This window comes from Lutra lutra, chromosome 5, assembly GCF_902655055.1.
Source record: "Lutra lutra chromosome 5, mLutLut1.2, whole genome shotgun sequence".
In the NCBI taxonomy this organism is placed as follows: Eukaryota; Metazoa; Chordata; class Mammalia; order Carnivora; family Mustelidae; genus Lutra; species Lutra lutra.
The window spans coordinates 78,893,516-78,917,969 of NC_062282.1; the positions used below are offsets into that span (position 1 = coordinate 78,893,516).

The 24,454-nt window shown below is 48.0% G+C and overlaps 1 long non-coding RNA gene and 2 pseudogenes across 1 annotated transcript; 1 reads left to right on the plus strand and 2 right to left on the minus strand.

Annotated features, from left to right (window-relative positions):
* The window catches only part of LOC125100004 (collagen alpha-2(I) chain-like), an 88,938-nt pseudogene that overhangs the window by 62,312 nt on the left and 2,172 nt on the right, over window positions 1–24,454 (plus strand).
* LOC125100005 (60S ribosomal protein L17-like) lies at window positions 10,463–11,267 on the minus strand (annotated as a pseudogene).
* Window positions 16,510–22,498, minus strand: LOC125100006 (uncharacterized). The gene is made up of 2 exons (XR_007127417.1): window positions 20,808–22,498; window positions 16,510–17,554 (listed from the first exon to the last, which is right to left on the minus strand). It is a non-coding gene; the product is annotated as an uncharacterized LOC125100006 (long non-coding RNA).

Here is a 24,454-nt window from a genome sequence, read left to right on the forward strand (position 1 = left end):
GGAGGAAACAGCCGAGGGTGCTTTGTATAAATCGGCTAGGACTGTTAATGAGTGACATAGAAATCTCGTACATGTAGAAGCCAGTTATGGTCTGTATACCTAAGATAAAAACATACTTTGTGTTCAGTAAAAACGATATGGCAGTGTTTACCTTGTTACAAAATGCAGCCGGTCCTATTTGAATGAGACTCCTGAGGCCGCCTCTCAGTGTGAGTCAGAGCGGCCTGGCCGATAACAGCACAGCCTGTGCCTGTCTGTGCCTTGGCTTTAACTGGTGGGACCCAACAGCCACCTCCTTGACGATCTCTGCCCTTTTGGGCAAGTTCCAAAAAGCCAGCTCCCCTCAGAGTATCCTACCTCTCCATTTTTTTCTGTAACCCAGTGCCTGAAAACCAGGAAAATAATAATTTTTCTGATTTCTGTTTAGCTCCCAAAATCATGATGACATTGTTTTATATTCAAGAGCCAGGGGCATTGGGAGTTTGTGGTCTCTGATCTCTCTCTCTCTCTCCCCTTGCTTTGTTTCTGCGATTCCCTGGTTCCAAGCATCTTTCCTTCTGCTCAGCAGGGGATGAAATAACAGATCAGGCATGAACCACCTTCCCTGCCATCCCCTCCTTGGGGAAGGGAGGAGGGGCAGAGGGAGAGAATCTTTCAAGCAGACTCCCTGTTGAGCGGGGAGCCTGCCGCAGGGACATAGGGCTCCCTCCCACAACCCATGAGATCGTGGCCTGAGCTCAGACCAAGAGTCGGATCCTTAGCCAACTGAGCCCCCCAGCTATTGTTGATCCAATCCTCCAGCAAGGGACACTGGGGTGCTTCTACTCTCTGGGTGTTGTGAGTATGCTGCTAAAAGCTTGGATGCACAGATACCTGTTCGTATTCAGGCTTTCAGTTCTTATAAAGCGCAAGGAGCCAGATGTCTTTGAAGGTCAGTTTCTGATAAACTGCCCTGAGGGTGAGGCTTGCAGACCAAAAGTGAGCTTTACTCACCATCTAATTTTAGACTCCAACTTAAGCACCACTGGTCACTTGTAACATCATGCTTCATTTGATATTCGATAGGCTTTTGCAGTGTATTACGATTCCAGCCTTGCGTATTACCTCATCATCTACACTTAGTCGGCCACTACTTTGTGATCGTGGAGGCACCTTGTCACTTGCTGGTGGGCACTGGGGCTAGGCAGCGCACCTTATTCTAGCTGGCTTGCTCCTGGCGTGCTCTTTCTGAGTCTTCCCCCCGCCGCTGACCCAAGTTGTGCTGGTCTTTTGACCTTGTCCCTAGATCTGGCTCCATCTTGGGACCTAAAACCCTGAACCCACTGATGACAGCTGAGGCTGTTGAGACCTCCTGTCTTCCCCCATGGCAGCTTTGTGAGGCATAGTATTCTCCCCCACGTTTGCTGGTTCTCATCATTTGTTTCCATTTTATCCAGTTGTTGTTGTTCTTCTTCTTCTTCTTTTAATATTTTATTTATCTGTCAGAGTCAGAGAGCACAAGCAGACTCTCTGATAAGCAAGGAGCCTGGTGTGGGACTCGATCCTAGGACCCTGGGATCATGACCTGAGCCGAAGATAGATGCTTAATGGACTGAGCCACCTAGGTGTCTAATTTCATCCAGTTCTTGTACAACATTTAGCTTTTTAGAATTATATGTAAGTTTTTTCCTCCAAAAGTGCACTATTTTTCTGAAATACCTTAGCATTTGGCGTTGCCACAAGGACTGGTCTTCCCCTACACCAGTTTAGACCTTGTCCTGGGGGCCTTGGCAGCGGGTGAGGTGCACACACCTGGAGGGTGATGGGCTTTTCGGGATTCAGCTGTCCTGTCATGGGTCTCTCTCCTAGAGTAGACTTCCTTAGGCCAGTGTGCCTTTGCATTTGCCAGACCTGTTCAGTTAGGGAGTAGAGATAGCTGGGTGTGAAATTCTTTTCTGGATGCCTATATGGTTATTCTCTTAATTAATTTCTTATTAGAAATTCCCCAGATCCACAGATGAGCCAACTTACAGCTCTTCTGCGTGGTCAAGGACACTATGAATTAACCAGTGCCCAGGCGGGCTCTGAGCCCATGACCCGATGAGAGTGTGGGCTGTGCAGCCAGCTCTTGTAAAATGAGGCCAGGACCCTGTCTCTGCCCACGTGAGCCTCCTGTCCTTGGCTGGAAGGTTCTCGGTGCTGCGTGTTAAGGGAAACTGCATGCTCCTCGTTCCCACCCCTCACCCTGCATGGCCTTCCTGTGCGGCAGGCCCTGCAGAGGACACTGCGTTGGGAAAGCCTGTTCCCGGCACTTGAGGAACTTGCACTTGAAGAAGACTCAGTCTAGGTAGGGCATTCAGAAACCCTGACGATAAAGCAGCCATTTCTGAGAAATTCCTGTGTTCTTGTTCTGTTTCACTGACACAAGGGAAAATGGAAAGATGGTTGACATACTGTGGGAAAGTCTCCTGTTCTTTCCCCAAGCTGTTCTGGGCACTCATCAACACGGACTGTTGGGGAGCCTTCCCTTTTCATCTGAACACTCATCTGGGGTCTGTCTCTGCCGTCTTGTTAAGCACTGCTTGATATTTCTGAGGCTGTTTCCGGATGACTGTAATGATAGAGAGATCCTTGCTGGGCTGGGTCAGGAACGCCCCTCAGAACCCCAGGTAGTGGGGACCACGCATCTTGGTGATGCATGGTCTGCTCCTTTTGTCTCCTGCTCTTCTTAGGGCTGACTGTTAGCTTCTCCTGCTGTTCTGGTACATACTCCCAGGAGGGGAGAGGAACAAGGCAAAACTTATTGCTAATGCATTTTCATCTCTTTGGGGCCTCATTACAGGTACCACTATGAATCCTGGTTTTTTGCAGGTGAGGACACTGAGGTTCCAAGAGGCAAGGGGAGGGCTGAGTCATTGGGGCAAGCCACCCTGAGGCCCAAATCAAGAAGGAAGGAGGGAGCGTACATGAGTCTAGGTTAGCTGAGTTGAGAAAAGGCAACAGTATTTCCAAGGATGGTGGCTATTTAGTCCCCTGATGGTCGCCTTTTTTGGGTTTGTTTTAGATGCTGGAGGATGAAGGGCCAGGTTTGCCAGAAAGCAGATCAGATGCTTCTCAGCGTCGGAAAGAGAGGGGTGGGGTATGGAGGAAGAGCCATTCACACAGTAACCCAACCTCAAGCTTGGTCTTTGGCCTAAACACTGGGAGGGGCTCGGCTGATGAATCAGGCAGCTATTCCTGGAGCTGACATGAGGAGGAGAGGGGACACTCTTCTGTCCTGGGGGAGGCGAGCCATTCCTGGGGCAGGGAGAGAAGAAAGAGGTGGCTCATGGAGTGCACACACAGATCCCAGAGGCTGGCTGGCTGTCCGGGAGGGCTGACAGCTGGCAGGTGCCTAAAAACACAAAGTGGGGTTTCCTGCTGCAAAGGGTGGCCACAGAGCCCTGGGTGCCTGGGCCTTTCATTCGGTGGGATGGGCTGTCACTAGGCCTGGGCCTGCCAGTCAGGATACAGGTGTCTCTGGCCCTTGGATTATAGCCCCCATGCTGCTTTCCCATTTGTCTCCATCCTTCCATCCCAGACTCAGCCTACCAGCTCCCTGCCCCCGGAAGCTGCTCTGTCCTGGGCCCTCCTGAGCTTCTCAGAGCCCTCCTTCCCAGAGATGTGACCTTCACTCTGGGCTCTGCTGCCATGTGGTTGGTTGAGGGCAGAGGAGTGATGGGGACTGTGTATGTGTGTGGGCTGGGGTGAGGGCAGGGCCTTGAGCTGCTGGCAGATCCCCCTCCAGCAGCGGCCTGCTAGAAATGGGGCGTGGTTCTGTTCATTCACCCCCTTCCCTTGGAGTGGATTTGGGCCATGCCCCTCTCTTGGACCTGATGGCGAAGAGCCAGCTTATCTTAGGACTCTTTGCTCCCACGTGAGCCTGTGATTCTGCCTCCCAGCCTCTTATTTCTAAGGCTTCTGCCCAGAGTCAGTGAGAGCCCCCTCCTCTCTTCCTATGTGGAGCTATCTGCCAGAGGCCCTCTCAGTCTGGGGAGGGGTCTGCCTGCCGGGCCATGGTCATTTGAATAATAGTGATAACATCACAGAACATTGATTGAAAACCTCATAGTTTACTAGGCGCTGTGCTAATAAGCATTTTATGTGCCTGAGCTCCAGATTTTCCCAGCAACCTGTGGGGTACAGACCAGTGTTCCTCCTGTATTACAGCAGTGGAAACTGAGACTTGAGAGGCTGTCACCTGCCCAAGGTTATATGGCCAGTACGTAGATGAGCCTATATTTAAATCCAATTTGATAATGTTTTATTAAAAATCTCTGTTCTTAAATCCTAATTGTGGTGCCTCCCACTAAACTGGAACAGGGTGTCTTTGGGAATTGTGACCTGGATTGGAGTAACAGTGTCAGGTAGGGAGGGTTCCTTCTGGGCTTCTCTCTGAACTTCCCATCTCCAGAATCTGGTTATAACCCTACTACCCACCACCCACACACACACACAGAGGCTCTCACACACTCACTCTCTGTCTTCCTGCTGAACCTGTTTCCTGGGAAGAGATGCTAGAACAGCTGGGGCCAGCTGTGAGGAGGAGGCTGGGGAGCTGGGGCGGAGCTGTGCACACAGCTAGTGCCCCCTGGACCTCCTGCACAGTGGGGCAGAGGTACAATTATCCTCAGCGGAGGTGGGGGTGGGGGTGGGGGGGTGGGTGTTGGGTTCCGGGCAGCTGCCCCTTGGCCCTACAAACACAGCCCTCAGTGGGTGCCCACCTCCTCATAGCAAACCTATCCTTACCCAGCTATATGCCTGGTGTCTAAAACCCAGAGGAAACTCAGCTCAGAGAATGAACACTTTTCTTTGGATTATCAGTCACTAACACTAGCATGTACCTGGAATGGGGTTCCCTGCCTCACAAAGAGGAAGGACGGGCCCACCTCCCACACAGCACCCCAAGGTCTCCGGAAAGGGACTGTGATGTAGGAGGCTGACTGAGTCAACGCAGGGCGAGTCTGATGAGCAGCCTTCCCTGTGGGGGCAGACAGGTCTGATCTGGGTCTTGCAGAAGCACTGAAGGTACTGGAGGCCTTCAGCCAGGGTGGGTAGCAGGGCTGCCGCACACGGGTGGATGCAGACCCCTGGGATCTATGCAGGCTGACTGAGCAGTCCTAGGGCCTTGGGGAAAGTGTGTCAGGAGGAGGAACCTGTCTGCTTTGTTTTGTTTTCAAGGCAGGGGAGGGGCAGAGGTAGAGGAAGAAAGAGAGACTCTAAAGCAGGCTCCATGCCCAACATGGAACCCAGTGCAGAGCTTGATCTCGCAACCCTGAGATCATGACCTGAGCAGAAATTAAGATTCAAACGCTTAACTGATTGAGCCCCCCAGGCGTCTCAGACCTGGGTGTTTTGAGCAAAGGGGTGACGTGGTGGGCATTTAAGTGCAGAGCAGTGGGCGTGTGCTACGTGAGAAGTCAGGAAACACATGTGAGTGCTACCTTCTAGCTGATCTTGGAAAGACCGTGTAGACTTCTCTTGAGCAGTTGCCTCCTCCGTAACATGGGACCACAGTGGGTTTTTTGCTTGTGTAAGCACAGGGCTGTACAGACCTCAGTCCGGAAACGAAGACAGAGATGGTGAGGGTGGAGTCCAGGAGTGTTGGGCAGGTGCCTTGGCTGAGGTGGCATCCAGCCCATGTTGCTGCAATCCAGGCTGGTGTTGGAGGGCCCCAAAGGAGAGCGAGAGCAGAAGTGTGGAGGGGATGTTTGCAAGATGGAGAGGACAGGCCTAGTGACCTTGTTGCCGGTGTCAAGAGGGCCAGGGGGTGCGGTGGGCACTATTTCAGGGTCCACTGAGTAGGCACTGAAGTTCCTGACAACACTGCTGAGGTGATGGGCAGGCGGGGGCGTGGTGAATAGAGGGGTTCTGCTGAGGAAGCCAGAGGAGAAAGAGCATGATGGTCGCCTTCAAGGTTAAGCAAAGAGCAGAGCCACGGGAGTGGTCAGGAGACCTGAAGATGGCCCTCGGAAGACTGGAGTCCTCCATCTGTGCACAGGCAGAGACTGACTGTTCCCTCTTGCCTGGTGCCCTCTTTCTCTAGACCTGGACTCAGTTGGGCTTCTGACACCTGCCCAAACCTAAACCCAGACTTGAAGGGGAACAACAGAAGAGGCAGGGGTTGGTGTGCTGATTTCTAAAATGCCGCCTGCTGGTGTTGCTAGAGGGGCAGGTGGGGACCAGGCATGGGGCTCAGCCTTAGAATTATACCCCTTTGGGAGTATTCTCCGGTGTCCAAGCCACTGAGAGAGATTGGGGAGCTGTGATTGGAATCTGCAGCTCACCAGGTTTGCCCAGACCTGAGAGTCAGCAAGGCCTGAGAGGAGTCAAAATTGCCTTGAAGCCATATCTCATAGGTGGGACTTGGGGTCATAGGGGCCAGGTCAGGCTGTGAGAGGAGCAGGAATAACTGGGAGCCCAGATCAGGTGAAGCTGGGCTGGGGGTTGGGTGGGGTGGCCGTGTCCAAGTAATAGTGACACAGGGACAGCAGTCCAGGGCTGAGGCCAGGCCATCAGGGAGCCCAGGTCGGTCAGTGACAGCTGTCCCCAAAGACCCAGGAGCTAGCAGTTGTGGCAGAGGCTAGAAGGGAGGCTAGAAGGGGTGCGAGCTGTGCTGAAACTGGATGGGCCCTCCCTCCTGCCGGGGGTGACAGGAGCCAGCAGTGATAGTCCAGAAGTGTGTGGCTTTGGAATCAGACAAGCCTGGATTGAGGAAAATGTAAAATGCAAAGTAAAATCCTCCACCCCTTGCCATACCTTGACCCTTATGTTTCTTGTATTCTTTCTGAAACTTACTTGTGCATGTGTGTGTATTCTCTTCTTTGTACAGATCAAACAGAGCGTGCGCATGTACCTTGGTTAATTTGTTGGCAACATGGAAGAACCATCTAGTTCTTTTTAATGGCTGTTTCCTTTCTGTCTTCCAGTATGCATTGGTTTAGCTCATCTCTCCATTGGACACGGAGGTAGTAGTCCGGGGTCACTTTGATACCAGAGCAGTCACACATATCTGAACGCTGAGACCATTGTTTCTGTAGGAAAAATCCTAGCTGTGGATTTTGTGGGTCAAAAATTGTATGCACACCCCCCACCCCACTCTCTTTCAAACTGGTTCTGCCAGTTCACACTTGTGATAGTGTTTCAGAGTTACGAATGATGAGGGCAACATGGAGCTGTTGTGAGGATTCAATGAGAGAATGTGGAAAGCTTTGAGCCGGTGCCTGTGCCACCAGGCTGCACGGCAGGGCTCACTAGAGCCGGATCACTTTGGACAAGCACCAGATGAGGTGCTGGGGTGGGTTTCGCTGTAGCTTGGGGAAGGGGAGGTAGCAGGAAACTGTGGTCTGACAGCTGCTGAGCAGATGTCTTCTGCATTCGCACATCTAAGAAACATTTCATGAGTTCCTAATGTGTGCCGAACATCGGAGTGGAGATGGAGCCGCAAAGTGGCCAGGCGTGGCTCCCCCTCTCATGGAGCCCACCCTCTGGGGTCTCCGTGGCCGGTGCTGCATGCCACCTACATAGGATGCTGCTGCTCGCAGAGTCCCCTCTGATCAGGTCTCTCTCTCCCCCGCCCCACCCCGCCCCTCAGTGTACGTGATGGAACGGGAAAGGAAGATGGACACCGGGTGTCAGGCAGCCCTGGCCGCATGCTGGGCCGCCCTCTGCTGCTGCTGCCTCCTGGACACCTTGGACTGAGCGGCCGGGCCCCAAGTGCTCCCTCCGGGCCCGCTGCCTTCTGTTACTGCAATAAACAATTAATGCTGGACCATTCCATTTTTTTCTTTGTTTGAAAAAGATTGCATCTATAGATGTTTACATTTTAGCACCTACGGTAGGTGTGAAGTGGTATCTCACTATCCTTTTAACGCATTGACTCAGCAATTCTGTACACGAGGCATTGCTCACCACAATAAGTATGGTCACTGTCTGTCACCATACAGCATTATTACATCATTATGGACTGTATTCCCTGTGCTGTACTTCTCATCTCTGCCACTAACTTACAACTGAAGTTTGTACCGCTTCATGCCTTTCTTTCAGCCATCCTCCCACCCAATTGCCGTCTGGCCACCAGTTGTTGTCTATTTCAGACTGTTTTTTTTATTTCACTCAGCATCATCCATGTTCTCCCAAATCACCAGACCTCAGTCATTCTTTTTTAGGCCTGAGTAATGCTCCACTGTGTGTGTGTGGGGGGGCTGTTCTTACATGTGCTACATCTTTATCCATTCATCTGTGGAGGGACCCTTGGGTTGCTCCCATATCTTGGCTATTATAAATAAGGCTGCAATAAACACAAAGTAGTGTTTTTGTTTCTTTGGGTAAATACCCAGTGGTAGAATTACTGGATTGTGTGAAAATTCTGTTGTTAATTTTTTGAGGATTTCTGCTGTTTCCAGAGTGGCTGCACCAGTTTGCATTCCCACCAGCAGTGCACAAGGATTCCACTTTCTCCACATCCTCGCCAACACTTACTATTTCTTGTCTTTTGGGATAGTAGCCATTCCGACAGGTGTAAGGTGATATTGTGGTTTTCATTAGTATTTCCCTGATAGTGATGTTGAGGATCATTTTATGTGTTCACTGTACATTTTTTTTTTTTTTTAAGATTTCGAGAGAGAGAGCAAGTGGGTGAGAGAAAGCACAAGCAGGGGAGCAACAGAGGGAGAAGGAGAAGCAGGCTCCTGGCTGAGCAAGGAGCCTGATGTGGGCTCAATCCAGGGCCCTGAGATCATGACCTGAGTAGAAGGCAGAGGCTTAACTGACTGAGCCACCCAGTTGCCCTCATCTGTACATCTTTGAGAAAATGTCTATTCAGAGGGTTTGTGGGTGACTCAGTTGGTTAAGTGTCTAACTTTTTTTTTTAAGATTTATTCATGAGAGAGAGCACGCGCTAGGGAGAACACAAGCAGGGGAAAGGGCAGAGGGAGAAGCAGGGAGCCTAATGTGGGCTCAATGCCAGTACCCTGGGATCATGACCTAAGCTTAACCGACTGAGCCACCCAGATGCCCCATAAGCATCCAGCTCTTGATTTCCAGTCATGATCTTGGGGTCATGAAATTGAGCCCCCTGTGTCAGGCTCCATACCCAGTGGTTTCTGCTTTCTTCCTCCTTCCCACTGCCCCTTCACCCCACTCTGACATGCATGCTCCCTCATGCTGTCTCTCTCTCTAAAAAAAAAAATAAAGAAAAACTTGTATTTAGGCCATCTGCCCATTTTTTTTTTTTAAGATTTTTTTTTATTTGACACAGAGATCAGAAGTAGGCTGAGAGGCAGGCAGAGAGAGAGGAGGAAGCAGGCTCCCTGAGGAGCAGAGAGCCTGATGCGGGGCTCGATCCCAGTACCCTGGGATCATGACCTGAGCCGAAGGCAGAGGCTTAACCCACTGAGCCACCCAGGCGCCCCCATCTGCCCATTTTTAATCGAATTATTTTTTGCTTTGGGTAAGTTGTATGGGTTCTTTGTATATTTTTGGTGTTAACCCCTTTTGGGATATGTCATTTGCTAGTATCTTCTCCCGTTGGGTTGGTTGCTTTGTCACCTTGTTGATGGTTTTCTTTGCTGTGCAAAAGCATTTTTAGTGTGGTCCTATTAGTTCAATTTTGCATTTGTTTCTCTAGCCTCAGGAGACAAAGCTAGTAGAGTGTTGTCAAGGCTGATGTCAGATTACTGCCTGTGTTTTCTTAGAGGAGTTTTATGGTTTCAGGTCTCATATTTGGGTCTTTAATTCATTTTGAGTTTATTTTGAGTTTATTTTTGTATATGGTGTAAGGAAGTGGTTGGTTTCATTCTTCTGCATGCAGCTGTCCAGTTTTCTTGGCATCATTTATTGAAGACTGTCTTTTCTTCATTATATTCTTGTTTCCTTTGTTATAAATTAATTGACCATATATGTGTGGGTTTTGTATGTATCTGAACTCTTTCTTCTATTCCATTCATCTTTTTGTCTATTTTTATGCTAGTACCATACTGTTACATTACTGCAGCTTTGTGTTTTAGGTCTTGAAATCTAGGATTATATGTCCGGCTTTGTTGTTCTTGCTTAAGACTGCTTTGGCTGGGTGCCTGGGTGGCTCAGTGGGTTAAGTCGCTACCTTCGGCTCAGGTCATGATCTCAGGGTCCTGGGATTGAGTCCCGCATCGGGCTCTCTGCTTGGCAGGGAACCTGCTTCCCTCACTCTCTCTCTCTCTGCCTGCCTTTCTGCCTGCTTGTGGTCTCTGTCAAATAAATAAAATCTAAAAAAAAAAAAAAAGAATACTGCTTTGGCTGTTCACGTTTTTCTCTGGTCCCATACAAATTTTAGCTTTATTCTAGTTCTGTGAAAAATGTTGTTGGTATTTTGATAGGGACAGGATTGGATCTGTAAATTCCTTTGGATAGTATGGCATTTAAAAAAAAAAGATTCTATTTTATTTTATTTTTGAGGATACTTGAAATATGTTTAATAATAAAAGACAACCAACATTCTCTTTTTATTTTTATTTGCATTTATTCTGTGCAGAATTTACTCCCAGGCCATAAGTTGTTGTTTCTTCAGTTTCTTCAGGGATATCCTTTTCTTCTGCACAACCTCCTCTTCTGGTTTAGGAACAGTCACCTCTTTTTCAGAAGGATCATCTTGGTGTGGCAGGGAGAAATCATGTGTGGGTTAAGCCAACCATGAGCCCTGTAAGTTCTCCACTACATCTTGGGGGCTTTGTTCACCTGGATGTGCTCCATGACCAGAGAATGGACCTCTAAAACCTTAAGTTTAACATGACTCTGCATTTTTAAGCAGTGCAGTAAAAACCCAGCACTCTTCTTGGGCCATCAACCCTGTATCCAGCCCCACTGTTTGGCCTGGGGACACCTACCAGCTCCACCACTATAGTGACAGATTGGCACACGCTGCTTCTGCAACATGACAGCTTTCAGATACTTGGTGGCTTTTTGGAAATGCATACCCTTGATGCAACCCTGGGCAGTTTCACATGTGTTGTTAAAGTGAACACAGAAGACTTGAACCTCTCGATTTGCATGATTTTGTAGGGTTTTCTGGGTCAAGCAAATAGTGAACCATTTTCAGAGGTCACCTCAGGATGCTTAGGGGCAGGATTTTCTTTTTAGTAATCTCTACACCCAACATGGGGTTTGAACCAACAACCTGAGATCAAGAGTCACACATTCCACCTACAGAGCCAGCCAGGTACATCTACATAGTATGGACATTTATTTGGACATTTTAACAATATTTTTTCTAATCCATAAGCATGGAATTTTTTTTTAAGATTTTATTTATTTAGCGAGAGAGCATGCAGGCGGGGGGAGGGGCTGGAGAGTCAAGCAGACTCCACACTGGGCGTGGACCAACTTGGGTCCCTATGGAATCTTTCTATTTGTGTTGTCTTCAATTTTTTTTTAAGATTTTATTTATTTATTTGACAGAGATCACAAGTAGGCAAAGAGGTAGGCAGAGAGAGAGGGGGAAATAGGCTCCCTGCTGAGCAGAGAGCCCAATGTGGGGCTCGATCCCAGGACCCTGGGATCATGACCTGAGCCGAAGGCAGAGGCTTAACCCACTGAGCCACCCAGAGGCCCCTTCAATTTCTTTTATCATTGTTTTCTAGCTTTTAGAATACCAGTCTTTAACCTCCTTGGTTAGGTTTATTCCTAGGTATTTTATTCGGCATTTCACTATTTTAATTTACCTTCCCTGATTACTAGTGACCTTAACATAAAAACATAAATTTTTGGCAATCTGCTTTTACTTTATTTTTAAAGATTTTATTTATTTGACAGAGATCACATGCAGGCAGAGAGAGAGAGGAGGAAGGAGGCTCCCCACTGAGCAGAGAGCCCGATGCGGGGCTCGATCCCAGGACCCCGAGATCATGACCTGAGCTGAAGGCAGAGGCTTTAACCCACTGAGCCACCCAGGCGCCCCTTGGCGATCTGCTTTTAAAAACCTTGTGGTTTTTCTCTTTCTTTGGTTTGTCTTACTGATTTATAGGGAACCTCTAAATATTCCACAAACTAATATGTGTCACTTTGATAGGCTTGCAAATAAATATCTTCTCTCTCTTAATCTTTTTTATAGTGTATTTTCTAATATGACAATTTTTTCAGATTGAGAGCATACGTGTGGGGGGTGGGGGAGCAGAAGAGGGAGAGAAAACCGAGCAGATGCCACAGTAAGGGAGCCCAACATGGGGCTCAACCCACGACCCTGAGATCATGATCTAGGCTAAAACCAAGAGTCATACGCCTGACTGTGCCACCCAGGCACCCCAATAGGAAAGTTTTTAAATATCATGTTTATCAATCTTTCCCTTATGTTTTGTGTGTTTTTAGTCTTTGAAAAATCCTTTTCTTTTTTCTTTTTTTTTTTTTTAAAGATTTTATTTATTTGTCAGAGAGAGAGGAGAGCGAGCGAGCACAGGCAGACAGAATGGCAGGCAGAGGCAGAAGCAGGCTCCCCGCCAAGCAAGGAGCCCGATGCGGGACTCGATCCCAGGACGCTGGGATCACGACCTGAGCCGAAGGCAGCTGCCCAACCAACTGAGCCACCCAGGCGTCCCGAAAAATCCTTTTCTATTCCAGTATCCTAAAGATAAGTCTGTATTTTCTTAATTTTTTTCACATAGTTTTTAGTTGACCTAATTTTAGTTTTGATGATGGTATAGGTTAGAGTTCTGGTTTGTTGTTTTTTAAAATTTCCAACAAATATTAGGTCATTCTTTCTTGATTGATCTGAAATGGGATTTGTCATATACTAAGTTACCCTATAGGAACAGGCTAGAATCAGAAGTCTGGTGTGATAAGTATCTTCCCTACCCCCAACACATACACACATACCTACCTCCATACATATGTTTGTACATACCCTTTTCCTCTTCAGAACTTGCTTGTCTGTTCTCAGGCTTTTAATCTTTAATCTGGATTTTAGGACAAATATGTCCTTCTCTATAAAAAAGTACCATGTTTGGCTTTAACTGGAATAGTATGTAATTTACAAAATAACTGGGGAAAGAATTCACATATTTATAGTACTGTCTTCCTGTCAGAAACATGGTCTCTATTTTGGTCATCTTTATTTCCTTAAGTAAAATCATACAGTTTTCATCACACAGCTTTTGCACATCCCCCCCTTTTTTTTTTGCTTTCATTATTTTTTTAAAATTTTTAAAAAAATTAATTTGAGAGAGAGAGAGAGAACATGAGTGGTAGGGAGGTGGAAGGCCAAAGGGAGAAGCAGACTCTGTGCTGAGCAGGGAGCCCGATGTGGGTCTTGATCTCACGACCCTGAGATCATGACCTGAGCCAAAGTCGAGAGTCAGACACTTAACCGACTGAGCCATCCAGATGCTCCTGAGGTCTGTTAGTTTTAATGCTATCTATTGTGAATGGATTTTTAAATTTTTTAAATTTTTATTTTAAAAAATTTTTTTTGATTTTTTTTTTTTTTAAATTTGACAGAGAAAAAAAAGTGAGCACAAGCAGGGGGAGCAACAGGGAGAGGGAGACGCATGCTCCCCACTGAGCAAGGGGCCCAATGGAGGGCTTGATCCAGGACCCTGGGATCATGATCTGAGCTGAAGGAAGCTGCTTTTTTTTTTTTTTTTTTAAAGATTTTATTTATTTGAGAGAGAATGAGAGAGAGCATGAGAGGCAGGTGGGTAGAGGGAGAAGCAGACTTCCCACCAAGCAGGGAGCCCGATGCTGGCCTCATTCCCAGGACTACAGGATCATGACCTGAGCCAAAGGCAGTTGCTTAACCAACCGAGTCACTCAGGCTCCCTGAAGGCAGCCTCTTAACTGACTGAGCTACCCAGTCGCCCCAGAATGGTTTCTTTTTTTAAAATATTACATTTTGGGGCACCTGGGTGGCTCAGTTGGTTAAGCAACTGCCTTTGGCTCAGGTCATGATCCTGGAGTCCCAGGATCAAGTCCCACATAGGGCCCTCTGCTCAACAGGTAGTCGGCTTCTCCCTCTGCCCCTCGCCCCTCTCATGCTCTCTCTCTCTCAAATAAATAAAATCTTTTAAAAACATTACATTTTTGGTAGAAATAATCTCTTCACTCTAGTGGAGTCACAGGTTAGAAGATTCTAAACAAGTGTTACCACAGCATTTTCTTGGGGCACTTTATTTTTATTTATTTACTTAAGTGATCTCTGTGCCCAATGTGGGGCTCAAACCCACAACCCTGAGATCAAGAGTCATGTGCTCTACTGAGCCAGCCAGGCACCCACACTGTGGGGCACTTTAAACTGTGGGAGGAGTTGTTCAGTCTACACCATGCATACTCCTGGGAAACCACGGTCAGTCTACAAGGACCAGCGTTCATTGAGTAAATGCTGAACATGTCCAGTGTTAGGTAATGGACCACACAGAATAGATACCCTTCCCTGCCTTCATGGAGCCTTTTTGCACTCTAGGGTAGGAACCAGACATTGAATAATCCCACAGGTAATAATTAGCCGCCTTCTTTCCTTTGAAGGGAAGACATAAATGAAAACATATAAAAGGGGACTATCTTGAACAGTCTAGGGGAGATCTGAAAGATGAGTAGGTGTTAATAGGCAAAACCACTGTAGAAGAGCAGGTGCCAAGGCCCAGTGGCAGAAGAGAACATGCCTCGTTTGAGAAACTAGAAGAGGAAATTATCACGGTAAGAGCAGTGGGGCGTTTGGAACAGATGAGAAACAGGAGCAAGATAAGGAACTCATAATCCCAATTAAAGATTCCGATTTTTGATCTGTGAGCAGTGGAAAGCCACTGAAGAATTTTAAGCAAAGGGATGACATGACCAAATTGGCATTTTTAGGAGCTCTCCTTGGTTTCTACATAGAGAATGATTTGGAGGGGGCACACGTTCACATGATGGAGAAACATGAATGCATTAGAGATATTTGAAAGTAAAATCAAGAGTACTTGGTGATGGACTGAATATGGAGATTGAAAGAGAAAGGCAAACTCTTGGAGACGATTCATGGGCTTCTGACAGGAACTGGATGCCTCTTGTGTTTGTGGAGCTTGGAACTATGATTGGGTTGGAAGGAAGAAAAAAATCATGTTGGGTTAGATGGAGGGGTCAGGACGACAATGAGACATTCAAGTGGAGATGTCAGGTAAGCACTTGTAGATGTACTGGGCTGGAGATAGAGCTGTGGAAAGGCGTTGCATATTCGTGGTAATCAGAAATGTGGGGGTGAATGAGATCAAGTTGGGTAGGGAAAAGAAGAGGTGGCAGTGGAGGGCTGAGCTTGAAGGAAAACTAAGTTGGATTATAGGTAACAAAACCTGCAAAGGAGTCAGATATGGAAAACCAGGATAATGGGGTGTCCTGAAGGTTGAAGAATTTGTATTTAGAGAAAGGGAATGACCAGTAGCATCAGATGTTGCTGCTAGGTCAGGTCAGAATTCACAAATGTCCATTGTACTTAAGTCATGCTCTTGTCACTGAGGATGGTCTCCAGTTTCTATTCTGTGAAGGACGCCAACAGAGGGAAAGACAAGACCGCTAGGACTAGAGAATAGGGCTTCTCAGGCCTGGAGGGAGGCAGACATTTGAGTATAGGGGAAGTCATGAGCTCAGAGGTGCAAAGAACCAAATAGAACGTGAAGGCTGGGAAGCCCTGCCACACTGGAGCCAGTAAAGCTGCATGCAGTCAGACAGCAGGTTCCAGAAAGGCCAGGCACCAAGTAAGGAAGTTAGGCTGCCGTCTCTCAGCGTGGAGCCTAAACAGAGGAGACATTGCTCCTCAAGCAAACTGTGTCCTCTAGGGTGTCTTTTGGAGAGTCCAGCACAGATAACCAAGCATGTGATCATCCATGCTCTAGGAAGGCCTTTCTGAACAGGAGCAACAGTAGACCCTCCAGGCTATATTTTCACTCTTGGTCATCATTTTCATATTTTTCTATTAATCTTTTCAAAGGAAACTTTAAATGTAACTCCAGGGGCGCCTGGGTGGCTCAGTGCGTTGGGCCTCTGCCATCGTCTCAGGTCATGATCTCAGGGGTCCTGGGATGGAGCCTGGCATCGGGCTCTCTGCTCAGCAGGGAGCCTGCTTCCCCCACATCCCCGCCCGCCTCCTGCGTGTGATCTCTTGTCAAATAAATAAATAAAATCTTTAAATGTAACTCCAGTATGGAAAACAGAGTATGTGGAATTGCTTTTGACAGGCAGGAAGCCCATGGACCTGAGGAGAACATTAGGAAGCCTTCAGTCTTTCTGGATTTTCCAGTACATTTGGCAAAGGGAGATTTGGTGTGGATGGGTTTTGCCCTGGAATGCCTGCAACATTGCCCTGCAAATAGAATCATCTGTATGTCACTGCTGGAGTGTTCTGTGAAGCTCTGGTGGGTGCTTGATAATACCAGGTAGCACTCCATAGGAGTGCATTTATGTATAAAGGGAAGTGGGGAAGGGAAGGGGGAAATTGTTTTATTAGTTATTCTTGCACATTTTTGCATTTCTATAAATTTTACAGCGAGTTTAAAAAAAAGGTGATGGGATTTTTATTAGAATTGCATTAAATCTATAGATCGTTACAGGGCCTGATGAGTATTTAAGTGGGATTCCTTGCTCGTTCTTTTTTTAAATTATTTTTTTAGAGATGTATTTATTTGAGAGAGTGAACAACCCCTGGTTGGGGGGTGGGGGGCAGAAGGAAAGGGAAAGAATCTTAACCAGCCTCAACGCAGAGCAAGGATCCCAACACAGGACTCAGTTTCACAACCCCTAGATCACAACCTGAGCTGGAACCAGGAATCAGATGCTCAACCAACTGTGCCACCCAGGCGCACCTGCTTGCTCACTCTTACGTGCTGTTTAAGCTTTAATGACACAAGACAGCCTGCTCTTCACTTGCCGTGTTGTGATTATTTCAGTTAAAGCCCCAGATTATGATTCATTGTAGTGGTGTCTTTTGAAGTCTGGCAGGAAAGGATTTGATGTGATTATACATCAAAACAGGTAGAAATGGCTGGGAAAAGACAACCAGAATGTTGAGGGGCTCATCAGGCAGATCAGCCACCATCATTCCCAACTTTGGTCTCTCTTATCTCCCTTCTGAGCGGGTCATAAGCGAGATCGTGTGCCATTAGCCAGCCTGCTCAGGGTCGTACAACTGTTGTATAGTGAGCACGGTCAGATTGTTTCTCTAGATTTTCCTTAACTTCTTCTCCTTGGCATAGCAGCCTCACATTTCTTTCTCCAAAAACTGCATCAGAAATACACTCACGATCTATCATGATAAAATGAACTGCTTCCTCCCCTTTGCTGTAGTGTCATCGTGGGAGCTTCTCATACTTGTTGACCCCTCTGCCCTTGGACCCTTACAGTGACATCTTCTCAGTTCACGCCCATGAACTGGTGGTCTATGGTCTGGATTGACAACCATGAATCTTATGGTCTGAGACAGTGGTACAGACAGACTTCTACTGAAGTAGTGGGGTGCCAAGGAATCAGTTGTTGCTTGTATTCTCATCCTGTTTTACTCCTTCCCATTAGTGACGTTCAGTCCCCTCCCTGTGCTCTAAAAGGTCTTCAGAATAAAAGAAAGATTGCTTTTTACTCCCCAAACTAAAGTAGAAACACAGGTTATTCTAAGATATCTTTCCCCCTCACAGTACATGAGATTACTCACTAAAGTCTGGTGCAACAGAATTGGGACTGTCACCTTAGTAAACGTTTGAAATTCCTTTTCGGTGACTTCTTTTCTTCTCACCAGCATGAGTAGTTTTTGATTATTTCCTCAGAGAAAAAGATCTTAACTCTTCAGTTTTGTAAACTCAACTTGCTGAGCCCCCACACCATTCGAGCGGTCAGTCCTCTCAGCAGCTTGGGGCATTCCGGGGATGTGCAGGTTCCTGCACTGCTCTGGCCCTGCGGTCCATGCTCCTGGACCAGCAAACAGGAATGCAGATGTTGCATCTGCAACAGCTGGCACCTCTGTTCTATTTGTTTGACCATAAACTCCAGAATGTCTATCAAATATGAAAGATGTTTGAAATGTACCATAGGATTGCTTTATTTAGGAAGCCTCATGATGAAGCATACCTGTTAGTAAATTGAGGTATTTTTTGTCCTGTCCTAATACTACTCATCTTTGTCCTTATCATACTTTCCCGTGTTATGTCATCGGGCTGTGGAAGAACAGAGCCAGCATCTCAGCTCAAGTGTGCCTGACTCCCATGTTGGTAGCAGGGATATGGGTCCTGGTTTTGCCTGTTCTATTGTTGGTAACGGTGTTTGTGGGAGAACCTTTATCTTCTCTGTTACTTGAGTGGAGTGGGTCCCACTCTCCTGTTATGTAGCATGGTCTTTACTGCAAAGTACCAAGCATGTCTGGATCTCCAGCTACCTGTACCTCAACTGTCAGCTTCTAGCACTGCACTGAGTTCACGTTAGCGAAGTGGCATGAACTTCTCCCCTCTCTAGCACACACCCTGTCCTGTTCAGCCTCCTTGGCAACCTTGTTTGCTTCTGCAGCATCTCTGTTTGGGAGGTGGAAGGAGGAAGATGGTCTTTTCACTTGAATATTCTAGGACCATGGACAAAAAATGCTGTCAGCTCCCTTACTGCACTTTTTTACTTTTCCTAGACTGAAAAACAGGACTGGAGGGAGATGCCTCTGTAAAGACACACTTATCCCTAGAGAATTCAGTCCCTTTCCTGAGTTTCAGTGAACATGGCTACTGGACCTGCTGGAATTTTTAAGATTCAGTTGTGAGCTCATCACATTTGATTGGCTTTTTTTTTCCCTTTAAGGCGTAAGGAGAAACACCTTACTCTTCAGTACTTAATCCTTGAAATGTGTACATTCCTTCCTCCCTGACCATCCTTTCATATTGTTTCATATCATGTTCTTCTGTGGACCTGTGTGTCTGCATTGTCTTAATGATAGCCAGAGATTCATCCCTACACGTAGGAGGGTTTTCTTACTGTTTATCTAAGGAAATAAGATGTTTGTAAATAATTCCCCCTCTCTAGTTTCTAAGGGGTCTTACCAGCTAAAACCCCATGTATATGCTGCCTCCCTGGCCTCCTGCTGCTTCTCTGGGTTGTCTCTCCTTTTCCTTGAGCAGCTTTTGCATTGCATGGGCTGCCGGTGTCCCTGCTTTTGTCATCCTGTGACAGTCTGGGGCCAGTCTGAATGTAGACTGACTGAAGGAGCCCATCCATGTACACACACCCAGAATAAGAAAACAGATTTCTGGTGGTTTCTTCTGTAAGACGTCATCACATTGTGGCTTCTACGGAAGTCCTCTTCCCTGCTTCACTTTATGCAAGGCCCTGGGCCAAGCACATTATTTGCTTATGTTTTGTCAGTAAATCTAGGCTCTTAGATACTCCCCACCCCCACACACACACCTCCATATTGCAGTGAGAAGACTGGGACACAGGGAAGCAAAGACAGCCAGTGGTAGCATCAGGATTGGAACTTGGGATACTGCCCCTCTGGAGCCCGTGTACTACTACTAGCCTTAGAGAACAAAGTCACCCCTCTTCCCCCCACCCCCAGGAGGTACCTTGTTCTGGGCAAGCATAGCCACCTTCCTGCCTGAGGACTGCCAAGTAAATACTGAGAAGGACCCTGGAATTCACTCTGCCTCCCAGTTAGCTGCTGAACCAGGTCACTCTGAAGTAGTAGACCCTAAACTGTCTTAGGGACACACACTGAAACAGGACAAGGACTAGATCCTGCCCTCCAACCAGACCTTCAATTTCAAGGGAGAACGGGCCTCGAGAGAAGGGAGGCCTTTCACCCCTCTATACACAGCCACATTTCAAGTCACGAGCAGCCAGGCTACTGTCTGATTTGGTCAGCCTGATCCCCAAGGCAGTTTCATGTGCAATTCTGGCATCCAGGATGTTCTCAACCGTCCCAGTGCCTACAACCAACTCGGTCTTAGTTGCCCTGGCAGGTCTAGCCCAAGGATGGGGCCACAGGAGGTGGTGGGAGTGCAGTCCTACTTGTCATAATGGCACAATGCGCCAAAATATGCTTGTTTTTGTTGTTTATGGAAAAAATCTTATGTATACCGTTTATAGGACTGACTGGGGTGGGCAGAGCTAGCACACAAACTGGCTGATCCACAAGAGGTTTGGGGGCCAGGGAGACTGGGTCTTCTTAGACCCTTGTCATCTCTCTCCAAAGGCTCCGTCAGTTTTGTCTAGCAACTGTCCCCTGATGGTGGCAGCTGCATTCATGGAGATCTCAGAACACCCACCCACGTGCAGGTCGGCACCTTCTCACCTTTTCCAGACCAAACCACATAAACACCTGGCACCTAATGCCTAAAGAACAATGATGGGCTTCTTACTCAATTGGGTGGCAGTCAGTAGCTGCATGAGTTGATGGGTGAACTGGCTGGCCAGCTCCCAGACTCTTGCACTGGAGTGGGTATCTTGGAACACTGAAGCAAGAGAGAGGGACAGGGGCTTGGGAAACATGGCCTCGTCTGACTCAGTTTCTCACAGTGCGGCCAGAGGTAAAGCCGTGGGAGCAGGAAGCATAAGGAGCAGTGTGCAAAGTGGGCCAGGAGGCCTGGGGAAGGTGTTGAGCTCAGCCCAGCAAAGGCAGCTGCTGGTGGAAAGACCAGGCCAGACTGTGCTAGCATTATGCCAGTGCTGCCCGCTACAAATCCCACCTGTGTGTGGAGGAATAGGAATGTAGAAGGCTCCCCATTCTGTCCTGCTTTTACCCTTCCCATCCCAGTGAAACTATGCCCCTTCTTTGCCCCCACCATTTCTGGCCACCCGTCACCCATCTCTCACCCCCTCAGCATACGTACCTGGTACTCACAGGCTGCAAGAGCAGGTGGCACAGTGGTACTGCCTTTAGAACGTCTTTCCTCATCCTCATAGCCCCTTGTGCTGAGTAATAAATGATCCCACTGCACATACACGCCAAGGAAAGCTGAAGGGAGTCCTCCACAAGTCGTGTGCTCTCCTCTCTAACACTTGCATGGAAGGAACAGGATCCAACCCTATGGCTGTCTTGAGATTTTGCTAACTGCTAAAATGCTTAAAGATCTGCCACTCCCTACCTCTTGTCTGAGCAGGAGGAGGGCTGTTCAGGCATCCTCTGATACCTCCTGGAAGACTGGCTTTCTTCTTGAGTCTTAGATTCTCAAGACTGGGCGAGGGCAGCTGAGCACAGACTAGTCAGCTACTGCCTCTGGCAAAGCCATCACCTCTTGCTTCTTGCTCTTACTTCCTGGGGGCTCCTTTGGCCGTGGCGGTCTTAGCCGTTGAGCAGTCCTGGGTGCCTGTCAGTGGTGTGGGCCGTGAGAGGCCAAGGGGCAGCCTTCTAGTTACTGGAGCATAAAAGCCCCAGACATCAGAACTCTAGAAGGCCCCAGTCTTCTCCATATTAGCTCTCCTGGGTTGGGACTGTGTACGGGTGCACACACAAATAGAAAAGGCTGAGTAGTAAGGCTGTAGCACCACTTCATAGCACTTGATGAATCTTTTAAAATGTCTGAGTTGTTCAAGCGAAGGTTTCAGGTTCCAGGGTAGGGCTGACTGAGGTATTGGAGCCTGTAGCTGAGAAGCCCTCTGCTCACATTTCTGCAGGTCATCTCTGCCCTGGCCCTTCTGCTGCCTGGCGCCCACATGTCCACTGCTGCCCAGAAGCAGGTTTCCAAGTAGCGCCTGTAAACGGCACTGTCAGGCTTGTACAACACAGTAGCCCCAGAACATGGGGCTGCTGGCTAGGGAGTCTGGCCGTGTGGGTTGTAGTGGGCTGATAACTATGGAGAAGAACCCAGGGCTTGATAGGCAGGTAGTTGGGCACAGGGGGCTGCACGCCTCTAGTTACCTAACATCTGTTGTCTCTCCTTCCAGCACAGAGGCAAGACAGGTTGGTGGGAACTTCTCCCAGGAGCTGCTCAGCTCCTTCCAGAGCTGCCCAGCACCCAAGACTAACCTAAGTCTTTCTGACCTAGTCTAGGTTTTTGGGTCACACCTGGGTGCACGTACACTCCTCCCTGCACATTCCCCCAGCTCCCTTCTCTCTCACACCACACATACACACTCTTTTGCACTTGCATGCACATGGCAAAGCTCTGAGTACCGGCCCCTCACTGAGGGTCGTTGTCAAAGGGCTATCTGGGAATAAGCGAGACCTGCTGGTGAGGGGACCCTTGGAGCTGAGCCACCACTCAGCTGTAGTTTTCTGGGAACAGAGTCCCTCCTTGCATGTGGTAGAGCAGAGGTTTGAGTTTGGTGGTATTGGCACTGAGACACCAGACACGAACGGGGAGGGCAGGCCTTTTGGCTGAGGTGGCTCTAAGCCCATCCCGAAGGCCTTATCTGTGTCCAGCGGGAGCTGGAGCCCAAGCTGGCCACAGCGGGGCATTTGATCTCTAAGGAGCTCCATCAGAGCAGCACCTGAAGGTAGGAACCTGCCTCCCCTCCTCGGCAGATTGCTGACCTACCTGGAAGGGCAGTGCCTCTCCCACCCCCACTGTTCTTCTAGCCCCCTCCCCACCCACCCCCCTTTTAAAATTAATATGTAATGTATTATTTGCCCCAGGGGTACAGGTCTGTGATTCATCAGGCTTACACAATTCACAACACTTACCATACACCCCACCCCAATGTCCATAACCCAATCACCCCATCCATACCCCCTAACCCCCCCGCCCCAGCAAACCTCAGTTTGTTTCATGAGATTGGGAGTCTCTTATGGTTTGTTTCCTTCCTGATCCCATCTACCTACCGGTAGGCAGTTTCATTTTTTCCCTCCTTATCCCCAGGAACCCCTGCCCTGCCTCTCAAATACCTCATATTAGAGAGATCATATGATAATTGTCTTTCTTTGATTGACTTATCTTGATTAGCATAATACCCTCTAGTTCCATCCATGTCATTGCAAATGGCAAGATTTTACTTCTTTTGATGGCTGCATAGTTAGTATTCCATTGTATATATATACCACATCATCTTTATCCATTCAACTGTAGATGGACATCTAGGTTCTTTCCATAGTTTTGTTATTGTGGACATTGCTGCTATCAACATTGGGGTGCACATGCCCCTTTGGATCACTACATTTGTATCCTTAGGGTAAATACCCAGTAGTGTGACTGCTAGGTAGCTCTATTTTCAACTTTTCGAGGAACCTCCATCTTCTTTTCCAGAGTGGCTGCATCAGCCTGCATTCCCACCATCAGTGTAGGAGGGTTCCCCTTTCTCTGCATCCTCGCCAACACCTGTCATTTCCTGACTTGTTAATTTTAGCCATTCTGACTGGTGTGAGGTGATATCTCATTGTGGTTTTGATTTGTATTTCCCTGATGTCGAGTGATGTGGAGCACTTTTTCATATGTCTGTTGGCCATCCGGATGTCTTCTTTGCAGAAATGTTTGTTCACGTCTTTTGTCCATTTCTTGATTGGATTATTTGTTCTCTGGGTGTTGAGTTTGATGAGTTCTTTATAGATTTTGGATACTAACCCTTTATCTGATACGCCATTTGCAAACATCTTCACCCATTCTGTCAGTTGTCTTTTGGTTTTGTTGACTATTTCCTTTGCTGGAGAATTACAGACCAATATTCCCCACCCCATTTTAAAGTCTAATTTTTAGACTCACAGAAGAGTTGCAGAGATACTAATTTATACTGTTCATCTTGCTTTCCCTAACGTTTAAAATCTTGCATAACCATGGCGCTTGTCCCCCTTTATGCCCTGCTTGCTGGTGGAGGTCACTTGCCAGGAAGGCCTGGGTATGAACACGTGTGCTGGAGTCCTCTCTGCCACAGCGGGGCTCCCGCTGGGAAGGTAGTACTACTGGGACTGCTTTTGGGCACATGAGTCCCCGCGCCTCAGGCAGAGTGGGCTGCCTTCCAGCTGGCCAGTCAGCCAGGAGTGTGTAGGAGCTTGTGGACAGAATGACCTAGTGGGAGAGTAGGTGAGGAGCAGTGAGGACCCCAGTGATGGGTGTGCTGGGGAAGAGGAGGCCATGTTGCTCAGTGCAGCAGGTACCCTCTGGAGGTGTAGGACCCCAGATCCTACTGGTAGGCAGACATCTAGGAACAAAAACTTGTATGCCATTCCACAACCCCATGGTGGGCCTCTGAGGCCTTCCTCAAGAGCCTTCTCCTGGGCCAGTCACCTCTGCTTGGGGTGACACAAAAGCAAGGAAAACATACATCACTCCTACCTCCAGACCTACCCTTCCCATACCCTCTCTTCCACCCCCTACTTTTTCAGTAGTCTGTGGGTAGAGGTTTCTGTTGTCACCTAATGGAAAGAAAAAAGCCCTTAGGGCTCAGAAGATTTGGTACTGCAGGAAATAACTGACAGGGTTTCTTTCTAAGGTATGCAGAGAACTGACACCCCGCTACCGCGGAAATGAGTCTGACACAGCCTTTTGAAGTCTCCCATCCTGTAGCCAGACGGACTATTTCTAATCCTCCCCCACCACTCCCATAA